Consider the following 8,179-nt stretch of genomic DNA (forward strand, 5'->3'; position numbering starts at 1 on the left):
GTCTGAGATGTGGTGTAGTAGGGTCTGAGATGTGGTGTAGTAGGGTCTGAGATGTGGTGTAGGGTCTGAGATGTGGTGTAGGTTCTGAGATGTGGTGTAGGTTCTGAGATGTGGTGTAGGTTCTGAGATGTGGTGTAGGGTCTGAGATGTGGTGTAGTAGGGTCTGAGATGTGGTGTAGTAGGGTCTGAGATGTGGTGTAGGGTCTGAGATGTGGTGTAGGTTCTGAGATGTGGTGTAGGGTCTGAGATGTGGTGTAGGGTCTGATATGTGGTGTAGTAGGGTCTGAGATGTGGTGTAGTAGGGTCTGAGATGTGGTGTAGGGTCTGAGATGTGGTGTAGGTTCTGAGATGTGGTGTAGGGTCTGAGATGTGGTGTAGGGTCTGAGATGTGGTGTAGGTTCTGAGATGTGGTGTAGTAGGGTCTGAGATGTGGTGTAGTAGGGTCTGAGATGTGGTGTAGGGTCTGAGATGTGGTGTAGGTTCTGAGATGTGGTGTAGGTTCTGAGATGTGGTGTAGGGTCTGAGATGTGGTGTAGGTTCTGAGATGTGGTATAGTAGGGTCTGAGATGTGGTGTAGGGTCTGAGATGTGGTGTAGTAGGGTCTGAGATGTGGTGTAGGGTCTGAGATGTGGTGTAGGTTCTGAGATGTGGTGTAGGGTCTGAGATGTGGTGTAGGGTCTGAGATGTGGTGTAGGTTCTGAGATGTGGTGTAGTAGGGTCTGAGATGTGGTGTAGTAGGGTCTGAGATGTGGTGTAGGGTCTGAGATGTGGTGTAGGTTCTGAGATGTGGTGTAGGTTCTGAGATGTGGTGTAGGGTCTGAGATGTGGTGTAGGTTCTGAGATGTGGTGTAGTAGGGTCTGAGATGTGGTGTAGGTTCTGAGATGTGGTGTAGGTTCTGATATGTGGTGTAGGGTCTGATATGTGGTGTAGTGTTTACACTGTCTGGTTGTTTTTTGATTTTCCACCATCCTGTATAAACTCTGGAGACTGTTGTGTGTGAAAATCCTGGGAGATTCTGAACAATTCAAACATCTATTCTGTGAACATCTAAAAATAATGAGATGTGTTGGATAAATGTAGAGAAGCTAAACACAGGAGGCACTTTTTCTGTTAAACAAAAATAAAAAGAGTGGTTTATGTTCTCTTTAGAGCTGCACCAGTGTGTGTGTGTGTGTGTGTGTGTGTGTGTGTATAGTTTTACTGCCTTTCAGCTGCAAACCTGCCATTGTCAGTAAAAATAAATAAATAACACTCCACCAAAACACTATGCACACACACAAAATAAGAAAAATGATGGTACTGTCAATTTAAAATAAACTCCAATACAATATTCTCATATAATAATTACTGAGGAAAAAAAAACACAACAAAGAAAATAAACAGGCAAACTCTAACTATTTTTAAATAAATAAATAAATAAATAGAATTAATTGGAATCATATATATATGATTTCAATACAATTAATACAATTATATTTCATTTTAATTAATTTCATTTAATTTCATTTTATTTAAAAATAATAAATAAATAGAAAAGAATAGAATGAATTGGATCTCTTATTTGTCTTTTTATTTATTTATTTATTTTTTCTCTACACAAAGATAAAAGCTTTTTATTAATTATTATGTCTGATTTATTAGTTTTTGTCTATCACCCAACTACTAAGAATAAAAACCTTAGAAAAACATTAGTTTTATAATAATAAACTATTAATTAACATTTAAATAGTGACAAGATCCAAAAAAAAAAAAAAAAAAATTAAATTAAAAAATTAAATGGTTTTACTTTTCTTCTTTCCTGATGGCAATTTGGTCATGTGATTAAAAAATCTGGATGGAAAGATTTCATAAATCAATAATAATTACTTAAGCATCGGATCAAAATTTTCAGCTGAAACATTTCGTGTCTTTAAAGATGTCTTTAAAGTCAAACGTTGCTTTATTGGCATGATAAAGATTAACACATGCATTGCCAAAGCATTCAAAAAGTCAAAAAGATCATACAAGAGTCATCAACTAATATCTTCTATAAATGAGAATAAAAACACAATCAAGTACAGCATGATGCGCACCACATGCTGAAATCACCACACGCTTCTCAAGCTGTTCAGTCTCTCCGATTTGTTGTAGCTCCCATCCTGAAGCTGGAATTAATGTCTTCCTCAGCAGATAATTTGGTGTCAGTCCACGTCAGCATCAGACTCAGACTCAGGCAGGATTCAGGGATCGAAGGTGAAATTGTACATTACAAAATTAGAAATTAGAAAAGGGTCATGTGATGAAGCAGACTTACTGTTAATATTTACATTTCCTTTACAGCACATCCTGAAGATCCTCATCTTACACTCCAGCAGTTTTATCATACTACATGTTATATAAGATAAAGTAAAAAGAAATAACAAAAAAGAAAATAAATAAAGTAAATAGAAATAAATATAAATAAATCAGTAAATCAATAAATAGAACCATATGACTAGATTAGACTATAGAATAAAATAGAATAGAATAGAATGAAAAGAATATGGTAAAATGGAACACAGTAGGATACAGTAGTGTAACAGTAACAGTATAAAATAGAATACAGTAAAATAGAACAAGAAAAGAACAGAATAAAATAGAACAAAATGGAATACAGTACAACAATGTAGAATACAATAGAATAGAATAGAGCAGAATAGAATAGAACAGAATATAGAGGCATACAATAAAATGAAACACAATATGGTACAATACTGTGTAGAATAGAATAGAACCAATTGGCTAGATTACACTATAGAATAGAATAGAATAGAATAGAATAGAATAGGTGCAGTAGAACAGTGCAGAATAGAATAGAATACAATAGAGTAAAATGGAACACAATAGGATACAGTAGTGTAACAGTGTAGAATAGAATAGAATACAACAACCAGGCTAGACTTGAATAGAATGGAGCAGAATAGTCTATCCCAGGTGACTCAGGGCATAAGACAGGAAATACTCTAGACAGGATGCCTTTCTATCACATGGCACAATCACACACACACACACACACACACACACACACACACACACACCCATTCACACTGTACGGACAATTTAGAGATGCCAATCAGCCTAAGATACATGTCTTTGGACTTGGGGAGGAAACTGGAGAATCCTGAGAAAACATGCAAACTCCACACACACACACACACACACACACACACACACACACACACACACACACACACACACGCACACACACACACACACAGACGGGATCAAACCCCCAAACATGCTTGAGGAATAAAACAAATTATTTCCTGTCCTCACTTATGTTATAGGAGCTGTAAACAGTCATTCCCTCAACAACCTCTCTTACACAAAATTAAGACAGTTTATCACCAAAAAAAAACATAAAGAAAATTCTTGAAGATGTCGGGAAAACTTTAAACTTCGGGAAAACTTTAAGATTTAAGAGATTTAAAACTTAAATCTCCTGGTGGAAAACGTCACCATGTCTTCAGCAGGGTTTATATCAAGTGTCTGCTGTACAAGTCCCTGGAAATGAGCTGTTACTATAGAAACAGCAACACGTTCGGACGAGAGCAGGAATATAATCCTGTGTTCTGATTTTAAGACAGGAAGTGCATCCACGTCTTCTGACCAATCAGACGTCAGCTTGTTACTGAGCGTGTTACTGAGCCGAGCACTGTGTGTGTGTGTGTGTGTGTATGTGTCTTAGCTGATGGATTCCATTAGGAGTGGAAGAGAAAATGATGTTTATATCATTGTTGTCTATTCTGTTCTTCACCCTCTCTGAGGTGCTGGAAGACTCTGAGGTTTTCCTGTGATTACTCAGAGGTGTTGCTGAAAAGCCCTAGAGCCCAACTCCATCAACGTTGCTCTCACACATGCCAGTGGAGACGGATGTGTTGCCATAGAGATAAAGGTAAAGAGGTGGAGTGAGTGAGTGAACGCTGATCTTTTCATTCAACAGCAAGTGACCTGGGTGAAGTGCGTGTTTAACACTCAAGAGCTCCGACCTTTACATGCACCGTGTCCCTGAGAAAAAGTGTGTGTGTGTGTGTGTGTGTAGATAGATAGATAGATAGATAGATAGATAGATAGATAGATAGATAGATAGATAGATAGATAGATAGATAGATAGATAGATAGATAGATAGATAGATAGATAGATAGATACTTTATTCATCCCAATGGGAAATTTACAACTTCCAGCAATATCCACAATCATAGGTAATTAAGTAGGTAATAAATAACATATAAAATAAAATTTGTTTAAATACAAATATTTTTTATTTAAAAAAAATAAATTAAAGGTGTGTGTGTGTGTGTGTTCCCTGGTTTAAATAATACTTTTAGGTATATGTTCCTTTTAAGTATATATTCCAAACTAAAAAAACAATAATAATAATAATAATAATCATAATAATAATAATAATAAAATATTGGACATACAATTATTATTATTATTATTATTATTATTATTATTATTATTATTATTATTATTACAAACAAAATGACTACACAAATATCTTTACACTTTTTCACTCTAAATTTTAATTCATTTTAGAATTTTCAAATTTTCTAGAATTTATTTATTTATTTATTTATTTATAATTCCTTCTAGTCATATAAATGCATTGTTTATTTTCGTCTATTCTTCTAATTCTATTCTAATTTTTGGTAGAGCTCTTTAAAAGTAAAGAGTGCTATATAAATAAACTAATTAATCATTTATTTATGAACTATTATTGTTGCCATTGGTATTATTGTTTCTATCACTACTATTAGCATACTATTAGCACTTTGCTAGTACATCTTCTATTCGTTCCTCGATCATTTGCGCATTAGTCTGATCATTTTATTTATTCCAAAATATGACTCTGACTCGATCTGATCTGAAAAATCTCTACTTTATCTTGTCTCAGACTCACGTCACCAGAACTTATCTAACATACACTATATTGCCAAAAGTATTCGCTCACCCATCCAAATAATCAGATTCAGGTGTTCCAATCACTTCCATGGCCACAGGTGTATAAAATCAAGCACCTAGGCATGCAGACTGTTTTTACAAACATTTGTGAAAGAATGGGTCGCTCTCAGGAGCTCAGTGAATTCCAGCGTGGAACTGTGATAGGATGCCACCTGTGCAACAAATCCAGTCGTGAAATTTCCTCGCTCCTAAATATTCCACAGTCAACTGTCAGCTGTATTATAAGAACGTGGAAGTGTTTGGGAACGACAGCAACTCAGCCACGAAGTGGTAGGCCACGTAAACTGACGGAGCGGGGTCAGCGGATGCTGAGGTGCATAGTGTGAAGAGGTCACCAACTTTCTGCAGAGTCAATCGCTACAGACCTCCAAACTTCATGTGGCCTTCAGATTAGCTCAAGAACAGTGCGCAGAGAGCTTCATGGAATGGGTTTCCATGGCCGAGCAGCTGCATCCAAGCCATACATCACCAAGTGCAATGCAAAGCGTCGGATGCAGTGGTGTAAAGCACGCCGCCACTGGACTCTAGAGCAGTGGAGACGCGTTCTCTGGAGTGACGAATCGTGCTTCTCCATCTGGCAATCTGATGGACGAGTCTGGGTTTGGCGGTTGCCAGGAGAACGGTACTTGTCTGACTGCATTGTGCCAAGTGTAAAGTTTGGTGGAGGGGGGATTATGGTGTGGGGTTGTTTTTCAGGAGCTGGGCTTGGCCCCTTAGTTCCAGTGAAAGGAACTCTGAATGCTTCAGCATACCAAGACATTTTGGACAATTCCATGCTCCCAACTTTGTGGGAACAGTTTGGAGCTGGCCCCTTCCTCTTCCAACATGACTGTGCACCAGTGCACAAAGCAAGGTCCATAAAGACATGGATGACAGAGTCTGGTGTGGATGAACTTGACTGGCCTGCACAGAGTCCTGACCTCAACCCGATAGAACACCTTTGGGATGAATGAGAGCGGAGACTGAGAGCCAGGCCTTCTCGTCCAACATCAGTGTGTGACCTCACAAATGCGCTTCTGCAAGAATGGTCAAAAATTCCCATAAACACACTCCTAAACCTTGTGGACAGCCTTCCCAGAAGAGTTGAAGCTGTTATAGCTGCAAAGGGTGGACCGACGTCATATTGAACCCTATGGATTAGGAATGGGATGTCACTTAAGTTCATATGCAAGTCAAGGCAGGTGAGCGAATACTTTTTGCAATATAGTGTATCTAAATTGCTGGTTGTTTTGCCGTATTTCTATTATTTTGGTTAAATATAAAGGGGATGTGTGAATGTCAACATAAGAGATTACAGTCTGAGTTTATGAAAAGCGTCTTTAAATGCTTCTTATCTCACCTACCATTTTCCAGAGATGTCAAACTGAGCTCCAGAGATAATGAGAAATCCAGCAGTAAACTACTGGAGATGTCGTAGTCCCAGAATGCAATGCCGCTGCACAGATCCACTTAGATCAGCTAGTTAAAATTAAAGCTTTGGAACAAAAGGAGTGAGAAAGCTGAACAGACTCACACACTAAAGCGCCGCTGCATTACACTTTAGGTAGAAATGAATAGACGTCGAAATCCTACTGCACTCCTAGCAGCACTGCATTATGGGCATTATGCGTAATGAAATAAAATGTAACTAAAGTGAAAATAGAGCAACATGTAGATAAATGAAGTTTAAAATAAAATTGATTGCAAATTTCATTACAAATTCCGACAAGTGGATGCAACTAGATTAATGAGGGTGAGCAAAACTGCTATTAAAATTTTAATTTCAAACAAAATCTATAGATATCACAGAGATTTTGAAGTGTGTATGAAACAGGGAACATTTCCAGTAGAGAAGTGTGTGTGTTAGATACTCTACAGCTGTCCACACACACACACACACACACACACACACACACACACGGGAATGCAGCTCCTTGTCTTTCCCACATTTCGCCATTTCCTGTAGAGATGTATAGATAAAGCTTCACAACAGTAACCTAATCTCATTTCCCATAAACATTCTCATGACATCACTGAGTCAAACACGCAGCCAGACCTCTTACATGTTCATTCATTCATCACACACACACACACACACACACACACACACACCACCAGCTGCACCAACACCAACTCCCAGCAGCTCTCCATTACAGCAAACCAGATTTGAGATATCTATAACTCCTGCACATCTTCAACATGCAAAATTACTGATAAAATATTTAAATTATATATATATATATTTTTAAATATAGTACACCATATATACATTTGTAAATACATATTTATTATTTATTTATTTATTTATCTACATGATTTTATGCATTGCGGCACTGCCTTGATGGCCTGCCTGGACAAGTGCATTGATATGCAGTTGTTCCTAATAAAATGGCAGGTGGGGTTATATTGTATACCGGCTTGTTTTATTTCATATGTGACTCAGCAGCGCCGCTCTGTGGCCACTGCACATAACACACATCTCTTTGTCCTACATTTTATATCCAGATTTCTTTTTTATTTTTAAATTTCCATAAGAACAGACCAAATTCTAAATTCTAAAAAAAATCTATTTATTAATTTTTTCATATTATGTTATCAAACACGGACTCTTACATACTCTCAAACTTTTCTCAGGTGTTTGAGTTTTTTATGGTCTGTATTACAGCATCTTCCTTTTTGTCAAATTTGATTTTCATTCATTTATTTTATTTTTATTAATTTATTTAACTTTAATTTTAATGAATTGATATTTGGAACAAGGAATTTAATTTTATAGAGCTTTGCCCAACACTGGACATTTGAATTTAATTGTGCTACACAAACAAATGTGGCTCGTCATTGCTGAGCTGCCTTCCACCATGTCATTTTGTCACATCACATACACTATGTTGCCAAAAGTATTCACTCACCTGCCTTGACTCGCATATGAACTTAAGTGACATCCCATTCCTAATCCATAGGGTTCAATATGACGTCGGTCCACCCTTTGCAGCTATAACAGCTTCAACTCTTCTGGGAAGGCTGTCCACAAGGTTTAGGAGTGTGTTTATGGGAATTTTTGACCATTCTTCCAGAAGCGCATTTGTGAGGTCACACACTGATGTTGGATGAGAAGGCCTGGCTCTCAGTCTCCGCTCTAATTCATCCCAAAGGTGTTCTATGGGGTTGAGGTCAGGACTCTGTGCAGGCCAGTCAAGTTCCTCCACACCAGACTC

Source organism: Hemibagrus wyckioides, linkage group LG06 (genome assembly GCF_019097595.1).
Source record: "Hemibagrus wyckioides isolate EC202008001 linkage group LG06, SWU_Hwy_1.0, whole genome shotgun sequence".
Taxonomy (NCBI): Eukaryota; Metazoa; Chordata; class Actinopteri; order Siluriformes; family Bagridae; genus Hemibagrus; species Hemibagrus wyckioides.